The sequence below is a fragment of the Castor canadensis genome, chromosome 8, assembly GCF_047511655.1.
Source record: "Castor canadensis chromosome 8, mCasCan1.hap1v2, whole genome shotgun sequence".
In the NCBI taxonomy this organism is placed as follows: domain Eukaryota; kingdom Metazoa; phylum Chordata; class Mammalia; order Rodentia; family Castoridae; genus Castor; species Castor canadensis.
This window is the reverse complement of record NC_133393.1, coordinates 127,948,715-127,967,082: the sequence shown is the minus strand read 5'-3', so window position 1 is coordinate 127,967,082 and position 18,368 is coordinate 127,948,715. Positions and strand designations below refer to the sequence as shown.

Genomic DNA, 18,368 nt, shown 5'->3' with positions numbered 1-18,368 from the left:
AACAGCAGCTGTGACTGACGGAGTCACCGCCCCGCGCGCCCGAGCCGCCCCCTCCTCCCCCGCCACCCCCTCCCCCTGCCCCGACACGTCATGGAAACACAGACGTCAGAGGTTGCCAGCCAATCACAGGCCGCGGCAAGAGGGAAAGGGAGAGCTGGAGGGGGCGGGAGCAGAAGCGAGCCAGAGCGCTCAGGGACGGAAGAGAGGGAGGGGCGCGCGGAGGCGCGAGTCTCCCCCGCCCCTCACTCCCGGACACCCTTTCCCGACCGCGCGGCAAGTTCTAATCGCCGGGCACGCGCTCGCTCGCTCGCTGGGGGCGCGCTCGCCCGGTCCTCCCCTTAAACGCCCTCTCGGTGCAGATCCGCTTCTAGTCCTGGTCCCAGCCGTGCTTCCTCCGCGCGCGCGCGCGCGCGTCCGCCCTCAGGCACCCCGCGGGCCGCGTCACGTGATCGCGCCCAGCCAAGGCGGCAGCGGCGGCCGCGCGAGCTTCGGCGGCGGTGGCAGTGGCAGCGGGAGCAACTGCGCCGCCAGCGTGGAGAGGGAGGCGTGTGGGTGTGGAGAGAAGGGAGCGACAGACCGGAACGGGTGAGCGTCCTTCTTCTCCCTCTTGCCTACCTCGGCAAACCCGAGGGCTACCCGGTGCAAACGGGCCCCTGCCCGGAGCTGCGCGCAGCCCCTCGTGTTCGGCCGTCCACTGCCCGCAGGCCCCGCCCGGAGCGGGCCGGCTGCGGTGCTCACGGCGCGGGGAGGGGGGTGCACCCCTCCCACCACTGCCGTTGCGGACGGCGGTGTGAGGCCGGCGAAGCTGCCCGTGCCTAGCGCGGCGCGCCCTATGTGCGGCTCTGCGGGGCCGAGGAGGCGGGTCCTGCGGGGACGCGGGTGGCCACTCGGCGGCCGCCGGGCTCTGGGCGGGGGCCGGCCGGGCGCCGCCTCCTCCTCCTTGGCCGCCGCCGCCTCCTCGCAGTGCAGCGTGAGTAGGGAGCCCCGGCTGGTGGACGCCGAGCCTCTGGGCTCCACGGCCGCCTGCTGTCCGAGGTGCAGCAGCATCTCCGCGTGGCGCCCCGAGCCCGGCGAGCCGGCCGCGGACAAGCCGAGAACCGAGCCCCTCTGTCTCTACGTTACTCGCTGCTCCTCGCCGCCCCCCACCCCCCGACCCTCCTGCAGCCTCGCTTTCCTACCCCCCCACCCGGAAAATGGTTCCCGCGGCCAGGCGAGGTGAGTGGGCAGTAGCCGTCCGCCTGCCCGCGGCGGGGGCGGTCACCTGCGGGGGAGGCTGGAGGTCGCGGCGGCGTGGCGGGGGTCCTGACAGGTGGGCGCTGGGTGGATGGCAGTGGATCCGGGAGAAGTTGGTGGGGTGGGCGCCGGCCTCACAGGTTGTCTCCTGCCGAAAGACTAAAGGAGAAGGGTCCTTGCCGTGCGCCTTAGCGCTGGGTCCAACCGGGAGTCGCCGCCCGGGGCCCGAGGGACGCGGCTCGGGTGGCTTGTCCACACCCGCGGCTCTTTTGACTTTGCGGAACCGCCTCGGCCGCGCCACAGCCCATCCCGCCACTGGTGGCCCCCGCCCCGGCGCGTAGTGACCTTGAGGGCAGTGGTGCCCCGGGAGGGTCACCCCTTTAATCCCCGGCTTCGACCCCCCAGGACGCTCTGTGGGTGCGGAAGGGTGGCCCCGGGCCGGCTGGTTTGATGGATGTGTGTCAGGCTGCACGGTGACTCCCCAGGAGTTGGAGAGCCGCTTTGCCTTTCATCCCAGGTCTTCTGTCTGGGCCCCCAGGATGTTCGCGGTGGCTTCCGATTCGTGTTTACGGACTTAAATTTAACGGGGGAGAAAAAAAATCTGCGCGCCCCCCCCCCCGTGTCCCCGGAGAGGGTCAGTACGGAGGAGGACGACATTCCAGTCGCGGGATAGTGCTCCCTTTAGTACACCCTGCGGAGAATCCTGTGGCCCAGCTAGGTAGCGAACCCTGGATCTGTGCCTCGGTCACTAGCCAGCCTGGTCTCCGTGCGCATTTCATTCACCAGTTTTCTGCGGGACTCGCAGCGTTGGGAGTGCTTTCGCCATGCGGGGCTGGGGCGCCGAGAGGAGGGGAGGGCGGGGGTGCTCAGGGTGGGCCGAGGGCTGCAGACCTCAGAGGTCTCGACCCTCCTCCAGGCATACGCCGATTTTTACCTTTCTCTAGAGCGCTGCCGACAGCCACCTTTTGGCTGCTGTGCAAACTACTTTTCTGGGTTTTTTAATAATCTAATGGTTCCTTTAGTATCGATTGCTGCTCCTGATAAATTAGTATATGGATATTTTCATACATGTGTAGGTATATGCACATGTCTGACCTGTCTGCCTTTCAACATGGAAGCCTTTGTTGTGTTTAACCTCCCCCACCTGAGGACAATCTTGTTTTAAAATAAGGCTCTTGCTCAGCGTGGGTGTATTTTATAATAAGAAGTACTTGTAAGAGCCTGGTTTGTATGAAACTCATCGGGCATCCCCTTGGATGGTGGCCCATGTGAGTGAATGGACGGCCTTCACTTGCCCTGTCACCAGCCTCCCCAAGGGAGACTCCCTGTCCTTGTGTGCGGCAGGGGCGGATTGGGGGAATTAAGAGGGATTGGAGGAGAATCTGCTTTTTGTACTTGTGCTCATTCCCCCACCCCCATCCCCCTTTTTTTTCTTTTTCTGCCTGGTGAGTTCACATTTAAAGTAAATAGAAATATTTTTCTAATCGGGAGCCTTTGAAGGCTAGTATATGAAATGGGCTTTTTTAGCCATAATTTCAGGGAGACGTTTTAGTTTCTACCTTGTTTTGGATAAGACAGTTAAATTGCTGTAATTAAGGGTGGATTTCTGTCCTGATTTTGGCTTGGGTGTAACTGCAAAGATCTTTGAAAAGTAACTGTTATTTTCTACCATATACTCTGCAAAAGTGAGTCACATTCGGGTGAGTTGAGGACAGAGCGCCACCTTTAATTTGAAAATTTGTGATTTTTCTTTTATTCAAATGGTGAGAATTCTGAGTATGCATTCTTGTTTTTTAACACGGTTGTCATTACTGGTTTGCCCATTTAGACATCTAAGGGGGAACTATCTTCATTTTTCTGTATTCTGTAATTTCTCACTCCTTTGAGTAGATTTTCTGCAATTGTATGGGAAACGATAGTTTTTAACTTGGAGCTTGGGATCTTATGTAGCGATCTGAGATGAGGTGAGAAACTAGCTTGATTCATTTATAATAAACTAATAGGGTTATTGATAGTCTGGATCTACTTAGGAAATGAGGAGAGGAATAACTGCATTGTAAGTAGATGTTTAAAACAGCCATTTCACCCATTAAGAGTATTTATCAGCATCATAGTGATTTTACAAATTTTTTAACCTGGTGAGCTATTGACAGATTTTAAAATGAACACTCAAAATCAGTAAAATTATTAACCTTGATTAAATAAGGTGTAGGTATATATTTTTTTCATTGACTTCCATCTACTTCCCTTTTATGGTTTTACTGAAGGTTTACAATTACTTACTTTAAAATAATACAAATGAGCACTTTTAGCAAGAGTACGTATATTCAAAATTTAATGAAGCCCATATTGGAAAGGGTGGTGTCTATGGAGATTTTCATACTTGGAAAACAAATGCTGTAGTGACAGCTGAACTGGTGAGATTTCCCTGCCTTTGTGCTCCTCCTCTTTCCTCCTTCTCATGTCAAAAATTTAAGGCACAGTGTCTGTAGGCATAGGATACTTTTTGATTATTGTACATGTAACAGGAGAAAAAAATTTAGCTTACAAATAATGAATAAATTAACATAGATTTTACCAAATATAGACTTACTTTATAAACCACAAGATATTATTGTCATTCTATTCTGCATTAAAGTTTTCATTTGACATTTGTGATTTCTTCAGACTACTGTAAAGCGTTAGCAATTCATCTGTAGTGGATAAGTTTTTATTAAAGTAAAATTAAACAAAATCTTTTGGGGATGAAATGTGGTTTATGTCTCTAGTGCTGCCCTGCCTCTTTCAAGCTATGGAATATGACCCTAGATAACAGGACATTATTTAAGCTATTAGGTTGATGCATGATGAGTAAATTATACATTGCATGTACTTTGATAGAATCCTTTACTTTGGGGCTAAATTTACTAATTTCCTTTGACAGACATGTTAACTTCATTTAGGATAAAACAATATCTTTTGTGAAATGAGTTTTAAAAGGAATTGTCACTTAAAACTTTTGTAAATATTGAGCTAGAAAAGAGAATTTACCACTTTTTCCTTACATCTTACACAGTTAAAACTGATATTTCCACTTCTGTAATTAATAAGATCAGGAAGGAGAACCATAAGATTTAAATTTTGTATTTTGGGTTAAGAATATTTACTTCATCAGTTGGAAGGGAAAAGTATTGTCTGGTAGGTGTCTGATGTAGAAAGGTACTAACAGCTTACTTGGGAATTTTCAGACTGCAGTAACATTACAAGGAAAATGATGTATAATAGTTCTGGGAATAATTTTCAAAGAGATAACTTCTTTAAAGTTTTTTTTTTTAGTTTTTAGAAATGTTAAACACGCCATATTACACTTTTGTCTCATTAAAATTTTTTATTGTAGAAGTTTTCAAATGTGAAAGTAGAGAGAATAACAAACTTACTGATTTTTCACAAGTAGCACCTCATCACCATCTAATTTCATTTGTCTTCATACTCGAAGTAGATTTGTTATAAATGGGCACATAGGACAAGTAACTGAATTGAATTCTTATGTCATATTTGTAATTTATAGAATATATTCAGTATCAATAGTTAATTGAATCTGAAGTTCCAGTTTTTATATTCTTCTTTATTATGTTTATATGGCATACATACATTTTACCTTTTCTGCTGATAGTCTATTTCATAGCTGGTACCCATAGGTAGCATCTCTCAGATTTTGCTGTCTTAATAATAATGTTTTATAATAATGATTTATAATTTTTTTCAGAACTCATTTACATACCATCCCTTTTGATTTCTCACAAAAAATAATCCTGTGGGATGAGTAATATAGATGGTTGGTTTTTTTTTTTTCCTGGTAAGTAAAGTGATTTATCTAGACTCTTAAATCACATAGCTACAATAGCCAGAGTGTATCTAGTTTTGCTCATTGCTCTTCCCATTATATATGTTTATGTAAATTTATGAAAGATAATCTTCTGATCAGAGTCAATTTAATAGTGGAATATAAATAATTTGTTTGGGTTTAACTTTATAATTTAATCATTGCTTGTGTTTGGTGTAAACAGTTCATACCCTGATTTACTTAACAGCTGAATAAATGAACTTGAATATATTTGGAATACTATGGATTTTAAAAATAAAATCTGCTATGGCAAAATTTTCTTCTTTTATTTATTGGTTAATGTTTTATGTACTTGTTTTTCTGCCACATTTATTAACCACATTTATTTAAAATTTTTAAATATTTATTTGTTACAGAATGAAATTTAAAAGTTTAAAAAGTTCCAAATGTAGAGATTTTAGTTCCTGAAAGCTAAAACCTTGTTACAGATCTCACAAGGAAGGTAGTGATTTTCTAGCATTGGTGTGCATGAGAATCACCTGGGGGAGTTGTTGAACGTGCAGACTCCCTGGCACCGCACCTGCAGTCTGATTCAGCAGATTTGGGGTGGGGCTCAGTAGTGTGAATTTTGAGAAAATCTTATGTTGAATTTATAGGTAAGTTAAAATTAATATGTAGAATAAATGCCTTTACAAATCGGTAGGACATCATTGATTTATTTTGAATATAGCTGAATTTATACTTTCAAATAGTCTTGACAGTTGTAATAAAGTTTGATTTGTTGATTCAGGTGTTTTTGTGACAATTGTAAAAGTCATAAATTGAAAGTATTTCTGTTAATCTTTCAGAAGTTCTGTCTGTGGTTACTTACTAAGCACTGTAAACTTTTAGAAATTAAAAAAAAATTTATGTCTTAATGTCTGCTATCTGAAGCAAGGGGCTTATTTTCATAAAAGTAGTGCCTGTTGTGCCATTATAATACTAGATATGTAGATTATACTCTAGCTCTTATTTTTTGTCAGAGGGAAAGGCCTTCACACTAAAGGGGCATAAATTGGTGAATAATTATTTCTTTTAAATTTCGTTTAGCAAGTAACTACTTCAGAAACACCAGACTTGTGGGCATTTCAAAAATATTAATGATATCAGACTAACTGAGAATTTATTACTCTGTGCATTAAAACCAACATTACTGCTGTTTTATACTCAAATGTTAAGTAGTAGTTTGTGTAGTTCAGTCATATACTGTAAGGTCTATTTAATCTGACGTTAAACTGTTTTAACTATTATATAATGCATATGGTTTAATTGCCTTTAATAATTTTCCTATTTAAGGCCAGTCTTAAAATACATCTTAAAATTTGTTTCAAAGCAGTCCATCTCAATACAGCACTGAACCTGTTTATTTTAAAAACTAAAGGTTGTTGGTTACATCTTAAGGGCCACAGTTTACTAACTATTGTATATCTAAGTTAAGTTTTTGGCAGAGAGATCAAGATACACTATAGGCAAACTTTCCCTATATTCTTTTTTAGCTATTTTCTGTTAAATAGGAACTGTTGTAAATAGTATGCAGTGTTGTTTTTAGCTATCTCTTTTGTAAGAACATTATTTGGTATTTGTAAATACAGTAATATCCAACAATATGGTTTCTTAAAATCTGGGATACCTTCTTTTGTATTAATATTAAGGTCACCTGGGCATGTAGGGGAAAGAATAAGGATAGATTTGAATGGACAATGCTTACTTACAGTGAAATCTGAGATTACACTGCATTAACTGTAAACTGGTATGACTACTGTACAGACCTGATAAATTCAGGAGTAAAATCTGTTTTCTGAAAAGTAGATTTACCAAAAGGATTTTACTGTTTAACCCAAAATACGCTTTTCAAATAATTTTATTATTAGTCATGTGGGTCTATTCATTTTATTAACCCAGGGAGGTTTTCCCCTAGGAACATTTGAAAAAATAATCTTGTTCTCTCAAAATTCTCATTTCTGCTACTTTAAGCTACTTTTCATATTTGTGCCAGAATTTTTATTGTTTTTAAATAGCTTACCTGCTATAATTTCTTTTCTAAAACTTTAGTGGTTTCTCATTTTTTCTCTTTATGAAGATACAATTTGACTCTGAAGGCCTTGTGTAAAGTAGTTCGGTGTTTTAAGTCACTGGTTGTAAGAAGTATTAAGGATTTTGTAGGGGAAGGGGGGAAAATCTAAAATCTAGGATATGCTGGTTTTGCAGTTTTCCCATTTGGGTCTCTTTAATATGAGAATGTGGCTAGAATCTATCTAAATGTGTTCAGTATTTTGTCTGCCTATTTCACAGACTATTCTTAGTGAAGCATCTCACTTGTCAGCTTTAAAATATTACCTAACCAGGATTTTGCACACCTCCAGGGGGTGCTGTTCACGTAGAATTCAAAATGATCTGTGCTTGATGGAGTTAAGAGTTGGGCTGCGTACTGCAGCACTGTTGTCTGCTTATTGTGTGTCAGTCTACTGTCCTGCAGACTCCCTGTCCACTTTGCTGTGTCTACATGTATGTTTTTCTTTTTACCTGACAGGACTCAAGTCTTCCGGTCTATCTAAATATGCCCATCCTTCAAAACTCAGCATTGGTCCTCTCTTTCCAATCATCCTTCATTAATTTTCTTACCTGAATTCCTCTACATTTGCCTTCTAGGTCATACATTCTTTATCTATTGTATATCCCCTTTTCTTACTCGTTCATTTGGGGATAATCTAGAAGAGCTCAGATAAACATGGGTTCTTGAAGATATAGAATTTTATAGAACAGATACTCAATCGGTATTTTTTTGATTTAGAAGTTAGACATTGTGTAGCTTTTGTTACTAAGGTAAAGCAGAAAAGATTGAGGAAATTTGGGAGAATTTCTAAGACTCTTTTACCTTTAACATTTTAACCTTGCTCAGAAGGTTGCATAGGACAGTATGTTTTCTTCCTGGAGGTGGCTGCATTTCACACTAGTGTTTCTATGACAATAAAAGTTAGCTTCTATATAGGAAGTACTTTTCCCTGTATAAATTTCAGTGTGGTAAATCATTTGTCCATGTTAGATAATTATTCTGATTGTAGCAAGTAATTTTAATAACAGTTAAGTCGACTTAACTTTACTCTGGCTTGTGCCATCTTTTTAAAGAAAAAGACTAAGGACTTATGTTATTGGGTCTATAATCCATTAGTATACTGCATCATGTAAAGATGATATAATTCAAAACATATAGTTTAAAATTTTAAATACAAAATTGTAATTTGTGTTTGTTAGTACTGTCGGAGCTGTTATGAAATCTGTTTATTACGGGTTTTTCTGAGAGGGTTCTTTTCTGTGAACTGAGAGTCAACTGTGAGTTTATGACCTGGTGTACAATCTCTGTGGGCATCAAGACGAGTACAGGTATATGGCCTGTTAAAGTTTGCATGGTGTGTATTCTTTCACCTGCCTTCCTTGGGTCAAGAAAGACGGCCTCTCTATTTTATCACTTCTATTGAATGCTTATGTGATATACCCCATAGTAATTTGAAACATTAAGTAATTAATGATTTATATACTTAGTATGTAAATTGTCACATTAAAAATGCTTGAAAAAAATTAACTCTCAAAATTACTCATTTTCCAGTGATTAGCATAGATGAAATTGCTATTGAGTATTCATCCAACCCTTTTAAACTTTATAGATCTAATTGTTGATAAGGTTTTATAGGAGGAATTTCAGGACTTGGTCCTGCTTTATTTAACATTGCAGTTATATTCATAAAAAATGGTCAAAGGAAAGCACAAAAGTGATTTTGTTAATGGAAAAAAAGAAAATTCTGAAGTTAGAGATCAGTGGAACCAGAAAAGTGAACTTGGTTAGTGCAATAACTCTTCATCTTTTTTATTGGAATACACATGGCATATGCTGCTATGTACTTCCTACTGCCTTGCTTATACCTAGAGTTACATGAGATTTTCTGTCCTTTGCTATAATTCTTTCCTTTTCTTCTCTACTCATGCTCAGTCAACTGAATGATGGCTGTAACTACTATTTTTGTTTGTTTAAAAAGTGAATCATGAACTTTGTGTAGTTTGTATACGTCCACCAACTAAGACTATGATAGGAGAGCTGCAAGTAAAAGAAAGGGCACCATTGCACCCAGAGAGGGCTGAAAAAAGGAAGACCTGTCAGTGAAATGGGAATGAGATGAAGGCAAAACTGAGGAAAAGGAGCTTGTCAGGCATCAAACTGTCCAGTATCAGAAAACAAAGATGAATCTGTCCCTCTGTGTGCACACAGTGGATTTAGGGTAAAGTTTAAATTAAACTGCCTTTGAGTTTAAATACCATTGTTTTATATGTGTAGAACATTGGAACCTCTCTCTTGCTCAAGTATTTTGCTAGGTGTGCCCACCCACTTTTCTTTGGTTCTTTATGGTACTCCTAGGTGTAACTTGACCTAAACTTTCAGTTTTGTTTTTTACTTTATGGTATTTTATGGATTCTCCAGATTTAGGTTTGAGTTTTACTGCCAGTGCAAACTCTAATAGCCTTAAGTAAATAAATCACTTTGGTTTCTTTGTTACCACCCCAAAAAGTGCAAAGTAAAGAGTCTTTTAAAAAAAAAAATTATTACTGAATTTCTTTTATGTTTGACTTTCATTTAAAATTTATATAGCCATAGCAGACCACTCCCCTTTATCTTTTTCAACCTTCTGGGTTTTATCCTGTTAGATTTGCCTTCTATACCGTATCATCATTTGATTTTTCATATGCAATATAAGTTGTGCTTCTCTCATCTAGATAAATATATTTATTGAAAAAGCTACGTTACTTAAGCTTTCCAGTTGAAGAGGTAGTGTATAACTAGCATTTAGCTCTGCTTCCTGCCAAATGTATACTAAAATGAGAGTAAGGGAATTCTTTTTTAAAAATTACAAATCCACAAGAAGGAAAAGAAACACACACCAAAATTTTGCAAGGCAGTGGTTTAGTGGATTCGAAAGGCTGAATTCTCAGCTAGCTTAGAAAAAGCCTGGTAGCTACTCAGTTTATGTTACCAAATTGCCCAAAAATTCAGAGTTGGGAAAATGACTTCCCTCTGGTGAAGAGGTAAAACTGAAGAACTGATTGGTAATTTAAGAATTTGATACTTAAATACCTTTCCCCACTCTGGATAGCTCTGTGACTCCTCCTTTTCCCCATCCTTGCCCCAGACTAGAAGCTTTTTTTCCCAGAGGAGGCTGAACACTCTCTGTAGTGGGGGAACACTTGAAAACTAAGGCAGCACACTGAAACCTGAGTGAGAGCCCAGCCTTCTTCTCCTACTCAGCTATTAAGAGTGCTGGCCAAAATAGAAGTGTCTTCTGTGAGTACTCTGACCAGCTCAAGAGAAAAGATCTAAAGATTTTGACATTGTGTATATGTGTTCATCTGTTCAAAGTAAAGCCACACTTTCAGGTCCATAACTTCTATTTAGCTTATTTGTTCCTGTTCTTTTCTCTTGTAATTTAATTTTTTTTGTTTTATTAAGGTATAATTAATAATAAACTTCACGTATTTAAAGTGAAAATCCTGGGTTTTTAATGTACACATATTCCAATGAAATCACCACCATGATGGAGTTAATGAGCATAATCACCCCCATAAGAATTTCCATGTCCCTCTTCACATCCCCTCCCCCCCACCTCCCTCTTTCCTCAGGTAACACTCATCTGCTTTCTGTCACTATAGATTAATTTGCATTTTCTAGAAATGTATCCATTTGGAATCATGCAGTACTGCTGTTCTGTAGTCTGGCTTTCACTCAGCCTAATTATTTTGAGATTCATCCATGTTGCAACTGACAACTGTTTTTTCCTGGTTATTGCATGTATGGCTTTTTCTGTATAGCTGTACCACAATTTGTGGCATAATACCAGATATAAGTCAACTTAAATGAGGAAAGGTTTATTTTGGCCCATGATTTCAGAAGTTTCAGCCAGTGGTTGCTTGGCCCTGTAGTTTTAGCCTGTGGTGAGGCAGAACATCATGGCAGAGCATGTGGCAGAGGCATCACTCCCCTCATGGAGCATGGGAAGCAGAGAAAGAGGAGGGGCACCCACTGATCCAGTGATACCCTTCAAGGGGCACAGTTTGATGACCTAACTTCTTTGGACTAGGCCTTACATCCTAAAGGTAGAAAAATAGACCAGCTCTAAAACACTAGCTACCTTAACTAGATAAAGGGAATTAAATTGTTTAGTAAAATGAACACCTGTGTAGCTGCTTAATATCTGCCACATACCGTTCTCAGCAATGTAAAAATAATGACTCATTTAAGTGATTGAGTTCTGTGGAATTTGTGAGTGAGATACTCCTCAGAAAAAGATGAAAAGGGTTATTGTTTTCAAAGGCACTGGTGGCTCATGCCTGTAATCCTAGCTATGTGGGAGGCTGTGACCAGAAGGATCTCCCTTCTAGGCCAGCTCTGGCAAATAGTTTGAGAGACACCCATCTCCAAAATAACTGAAGCAAAATGAACTAGAGGTGTGACTCAAGCAGTAGAGCAACTGCTTTGCAAGTGCAAAGCCCTGAGTTAAAGTCCCAGTCTCACCAAAAAAAAAAATGTATATATATCTGAAAGCACAGTGACATATTAACTTTTTACCAATTAAATGTGTATCAACACTGTATAATGTTTGGAAAATGTAGAATGGTGTATGATTGTGTGCTTTTTATAAACTGCTATTTTCTCATGTATTTAAATTTTTCATTAGCATCATTTTAATTAGGTAATATTCTGTGGTTATTTCTGATGTTTTTCTTCTGTTAACTAATCCTCAGTGTGCACTTTTATTTGTAGATGTTTATTCCCATTTATGATAATTTCCTTTGTAATTACTGGATTTAAAGGCTTGTGGCGGTTTGTGACCTTTTCATTAAAATTTTCTTCCACTTTTCTGTTGAGGTTTTTGGGATTCTTTGTCTTTTCTTGTTTCATATTCATTGTGTCTCATCTACTTTTAGGTCTTTGCTTTTCTGTGTTTCTTTTTTTTTTTTTTTAATTCCAGACTTTATTTTATGCTTGGCTCAAAAGAGCAAACTAAGCTTCTAGAATAGCACCTTTATTATTCAAAATTTAAACATTTAATATTTTATGTTTTACTGTTTAAGTGACTAAATAGTACCCTATTTATACCTGTGAGGTTTTTGTTTGGTTAAATGTAATTCTTTCTGAAGCAAGAATTCCACCACTCATTTGTAAAGAGAAGTATAGACTGAACTAAGTAGAATAAAATACTAAGAAAAGTCCTTAGAAATGTAAATTACTGTCCATTTAAGATTTTACTGATAAACAGTTTTTCTAAAGCGCTTGGTAATAGAATGTATCTTAACCTGTCTTTTTTAATAGAGGAGAAAACTTCCAAAATTTAATATCTAAACTTTTAAGTACAGATCTATGTGTGTTGCTAATCCAGAAAAGTTTAGGTGCTATATTGCAGATGGAATGGATGTTAAAGCACATGTTAAGGTGTTCTCCTAGGCTATTCCTATGATACTGTTTTATTTTTACTTTTCTTTTTTGCATTACTGAGGTTTGAGCCTATGGCCTGTGTTTTCCCGGCAGGCACTCTACCACTTGAGCCATGCCCTTTGCGTGCCCTTTATTTTTAGCCAGATAGGGTCTGGCTTTGAACTGTTGCAATCTTCCAGGTTTCTGCCTCCGAAGTAACTGGGATTACAGGCATGAAGCACCATTCCTGGCTTTATGATTTGATTTTTTTTTTAATTCCTCATATTTTGAGTTGGAAAATGTAAGATTTTGATTAAATACATTCTTTTAAAAAATACTCACATGCTTGCTTTGCTGGACAGTAATGACCTTAACCTTCTGAGAAGAGACACTGTTAGGCACAACTTTAGGTCTGCAGAAACAGTGATCTTACTCAGTTTCCTTTTTTGTCAGGTGATTCATCAGGTGATACATGCTTCCAAGAACCAAAGTGTGTGCACATGTTCCATTCTTGGTCTTTGATCTCTTCCTATAATGGAAGAGGTGTATTGTTTCTAGCTGTTCTACAAATAAAGAGGCATTCTGGAGTCTGCTTTCAGACCTCACTGGTCACTATATCCTATTCTTAGAGTTATTGATAAAGGTTTTTCTGAATGGCACTGAGCTTTGCTTGTGTTTTCACATACTACCAGGTAGCGTTAGACTGTCAGCTCTGAGTTGCATAATTGTGGGCTTGTCCCAGATCTCTCCCTCCCTGCTATATAGCCCTAGATTCACATTGAATGGTTTCCCATGCCAAGTTCTATAGTCTTTGTCCTGAAAGGAGGGAGAATGCCTTCAGGGAGATTCTTTGGCCATGCTTCCTCCATGTACTTGATATCAGGTAGCACCAGAAGGCAGAGGCCTCCAGTTGCTGACAGAGTTTTGATTGGTTTGTGGGGGAAACTAGAGAAATTATAGTTTAACCTAAAGCTGCAAACATACAAAAAGAGTTTAGGGTCATCATTGAAAGTCACAGATTATAGTGGCATTTGGGGACTTCTAAATTAAGATGACAGCAGTAGAAGTGGGATGTGATAGCGAGAAAGATCAGGATAGATTATTTAACTGATGGAATGTAACTTTTTTACATTTAGTTAGATATCTACATAGATGAGCATTCAGAACAGGTAGATTTTTTTCCCCTTTTAAATAATGTTTCTGAGTTTGTTATAAAAATTATAAATGGATGAAATTACCAACTTTACTGTAACGTGACATTTATCTAATGTTGAAGTCAATGAAAACTAGCCTTCTTGTCTTGGGGATGTCATTTAGTTGATTAATTATTATTTGGAATGATAAGGAATACAAGAAGCAGAAATAGAAGAATGAGGAGGGGTGTAAGATAATTTCTCTACTAGCCTGAGGCTATTGTTTATCCAACTTCCTAAACCATGTAAAGCAAAGTAGAAAACCAGGAAATTGGCAGGAAAGCAATCTAAGAAGCCGGAGTCCCTGCATCAAAACTCTGAACGTCTCACTCCACTTTAGGTATTTACTTGGTGTGTTTACTCTTATTTTACAAACATTTCTATAACAGGTTTTTAATTTTTTATTACCATATAATGTACAGGGGGATACATTATGACATTTACATAAGTGCTTATAAGCTTATACCTTAGATTCATCTTCCATTGTTCTCTCATATCCCTTATCCATTCTTAGAACAGTTCTGACAAGTTTCATCATTCTATTTTCATATATGAATACAAAATACATCCACCATATTCATCCTCATTCACCCTTATGCCCTCCCACTGGTACCCACCCCCGTAAAAGACCTGTTTTACCTTCCTGTCCTTTGTTTTTTTTTTTTAAAGTGTGTACACTTTGCAAATGAGAGCAAATTTGAGAAAAAGTTGTTTAGAGGCAAGTACAAGTACCAGGAGAAAGAATTGAAAATTGACATTGTGATGGTATAAAAGGAAGTTTTTAAAATCAAAGATTTCATAAAGCTGAATAGTTGTAGACTATTTGATTTAAAAACAATTGTTCTGTGTTTCTCATTGTATCTGGAATAGTCACTTTTTAGGATTCATGAAGCCCTCCTGACCTTTCTGGAAAATTAGGAGCTTCTCACTTATTACTTAGTGAATTAATTGTGGGTCCAGGTAGACTCTGAGCCCCTATACTGTCCCATCCCCACTGTCACAACGATCACTTCCAGTAATACAGGAGTTCTTAATTGCATATTACAGACATGCACAGCCTGTTCAGTGTCTGTGCCTTCATCATATTCCACTTGCTTAAATTCCTCACATTACACGATACTGCTCTTGATTCAAGACCCATTTCTTTCCTAGTCATTTCCATGTCTTGTGAAACATTCATCTCCCTTCCTTCCTCCCTTCCCTCTCTTTTTTTTCTGCAGTAAGCAATCATTTCATATTGTCATTATTTCTTTGATTGTAAAATATCGGGTAGAAAGTAAAGGATTGGTTCAGTACTAGTTGTGGGGGAGATGAGACACTATGTATGCAGAAGTACTTGTAGTAACAACAAAAGCATATTCTATTCTTTTTTTTCCCGTGGTTATATGTAGTAGACTTTTATTTTTTTTAATCAAGTTAAAGTCAACTACATCATTTTGGCCTTGTATTAAGAATAACATCATAGTAACAGGTTGCCTTTTATAACCTGTGTTCTGTGATGTAAGCTCCTTAACAATCTTTACAATGGACCTCTAACTTTGAAACTTAGCCAAGTGTCTAGATTTTGTGTGAATTTCCTATTGACTTATTTCAGGGATTTTTTTTTTTTTTTTGTCTTTGTGGGTTTTTTTATTTTTCTCACTAATGTTATGATGATCCAGCCTTTTTTTGTCTTTGTGGGTTTTTTATTTTTATTTTTCTCATTAATGTAATGATCCAGCCTTTTTTTGTCTTTGTGGGTTTTTTATTTTTATTTTTCTCATTAATGTAATGATGATCCAGACTGCTAATGTATAAAAAGGAAAACACTATCTTCTTTGAAAATTGTATGATTTTTTTTTTTCCCCTGAGATGGCAAATTCTTTTCCTTTTAATGGCTTTGCCTGACTTGTGACAGTCTATGTGTAAACTTGCTTTTGGTTTCAGTGTTACTTGTTAATTATAGAATTCTAAAAGATATTTTAAACAAAAATTAGGGATTCAAATTCCCTTAGACTAAGCATGGAAAAGGGGTGGATTTTCCTATTGGGGACTAAGAATGTTGGGAAGTGAAAAGAATAGTTATTAGAAATATAGTATTTCTAAAATATTATCTATCTTAAACTTATCTATTTGCAACTCTGTCTCCCTAGATAGAGTGAGTTCCTTAAGTGTTGGTCTCTGATATAGTTGTCCCCAGGACCTAGCAGAGTTCCTGGCATATGAGAGGTCTGAAACTGAGTAGTAATCTTAGGTTATGTTTGTCTTTTAACAATTATCATGAGTAATTTGTGATATGTTGTCAGAAGATTTTTAAGTAAATTATTTAAGATAAAATTTCTGTCTTTATAAGTAAGTTTTCCAATACAACATATACCTCATATATAAGTTCTGCTGAATAATTAATGCTGTTGACATGAAGAAGAGTTTGAATATATACTGAAAACAGTCACAGACTTTTAGATCTATGTTTTAGTTTAGGAAAATGGATTTGGAGTGCTGGCTTTTTTTTTTTTCAGGTTATAAGAATAAAGAGTGATTTTCTTCTATAGCAGTTGGTATCCCTTAATCTGTATGGTAGCCCCTCCCTATATGGTAATGGCTCCTTTCTTTGTAGACAGAAATAAGTCCTGTTTACCTGCCTAAGTGCCAGTGACAGAAAAAACATGGATCAGTTGTTTATCCCTAGTCTACTTCTCTTTCTGCTGTGTGTAGTTCTGCCTATGATATGTTTGCAGAAGTTTAAAGTAATCTCAAGAACCAGGTTTTTTTCTTTTTTCTTTCTCGGAATTAGAATTTTCTTGGATGATTCTTGAAATCCTTGCCTGTTCACCCACATATTGATACAAAATGTACAAGATGCTAGGGATTTGGTTTATTCTTGCTGACTTAAATACTGACTGTAAAGGACAGATTTAAATTTAGTTCTGCTTAGATTGTGGGAAGATTGTGCCACTCATTTAAAGTAATAAACAAAAATGAATACTTGGTGGTGTCCTTATCTTAAAAGGAGAATTTATACTCAGATTTTAGGAGAAAATAGTAATTGTTGACAAACTGGTATTTCTGATAATGTCAGGGGAAAAACATGAAGGTCTGGAGTAGGAAAAGAGTAACATTCAAGACCTGAAAAAGCACTCAGTATAAATTAAAAAAAAAAAACACTCAGTGCCAAAAGTTAATAATGGCAAATAATAGATATGTTAATTATTAATAAAAGACCCTAAAATAAACAACACCTCTCTCCCAAGATTCTGTTGATTTCATCTCACAAGAATGAACATCTCATTTGGGGTGAGGAGGTTGACATTCTGAGTTGCTTTAGGAGATTCTGTATTATAAAATAATGCCTTTCATAGAGACTTGCCTCTGATAGTTTCTGTGATACAATTTCTTTCCCAACATCCCGATAGCATACAGGGTGTGAGCTATCCATCTTATTAATTAGACTTATTTATTTGTAAAATTACTTCAGATAACTTCAGATGCTTCAGTTACTTCAAATGTATCTTCAAAAACAAATGGAGATTTGCTATCACTGAAGATACTTTCTTTTTAAATATCTCACTTTCCAGAGGAAATTTCAACATAGGAACACAGGTGTTTTAAGCAATGGCAGCCTTATTAGGATAATTTAAGGTAATTGATTCTTGGTAGGAAAATAAACATTTATTGGCCTGTGTATGTTCTGATATATATTTTGAATATCAGTTATTATAGTCATTCAAAATAACAAGCAGCATCTAAGATTCTAGAATATATCAGATGCCTAGAAAATTCTTAACTGGAAAGAATCCTGGCACCTACAAAGTTCATAATTGGGGTTTCTATACATTTAATGCTTAAACTAAAGAGATTAATAGGAATTTATTAAAAAAGTGATCTCCAGGTTTATCATACTATCAGTCTGAATTCCATGCAGGTATCATATCTTCTATTCTTCTATATGTACAGTGTGTTCTACAGACATTTATTTAATATTCAGAAAATAATTGATGAAATTCTGTATTCATAGCACTTGCGTTCACTGCATGTATGGGGAAAGATAAGAACTGAAGGTAAGAGTACAAAAGAAGGAAGAAGTATCTCCCAAATTGGCTTAGGGTGTGTTAGGTAAAATAAACATAAGTACCAATATAGCAAGTTGAAGAACAGGTAAAGATTAAGAAACCATATTGAGAGTGGGCTGCATATGGGTTAAAGGCAGCCCCAGAACTACAAATTGGGAATTCCTTGTTTTTAAGATTCCTGTCAGAGGCATAATGGTTACTAGTCCTGGTTAAGTCTCCAGTTCTTCTAGACTTCTCCAGTTGGAAGAGGCTGTTTTACTATTCATTTCCAATGTTTTGTAAATGTAGTAGGTTGGAGACCAGAGTAAGATACAGCTCAACTACTGGAAGACCCGATTTCTTTCTGAATCACAGACAGATTTTACAGTTAGTGCTTAATCTGTACTTTAAAATTATGTTTCTTTGGAAACTGGTAATTTATAATAATAGAAAAAGAATAATTTTTTTTAGTGTAAATGTTCCAGATATTTCATGGGACTTACATGGAACTAAAATTGTTTGCTGATTATCTGAAAATCAAAGTGAGCAGGATTGTCCTGTATTTTATTTGGTATACCTTTTAGGCTCTGAAAAAG

At 38.4% G+C, this 18,368-nt stretch overlaps 1 protein-coding gene across 3 annotated transcripts in view; it reads left to right on the top strand.

Annotated features, from left to right (window-relative positions):
* The first annotated feature begins 447 nt into the window (after nt 1–447).
* The window catches only part of Atp2b1 (ATPase plasma membrane Ca2+ transporting 1), a 113,692-nt gene continuing 95,771 nt past the window's right edge, over nt 448–18,368 (top strand). For all 3 annotated transcript variants that reach the window (XM_020168370.2, XM_020168369.2, XM_074084092.1), the window contains exon 1: nt 448–585. The gene's annotated coding sequence lies outside the window, so the exon portion shown is untranslated. The remainder of the gene's footprint in view (nt 586–18,368) is intronic.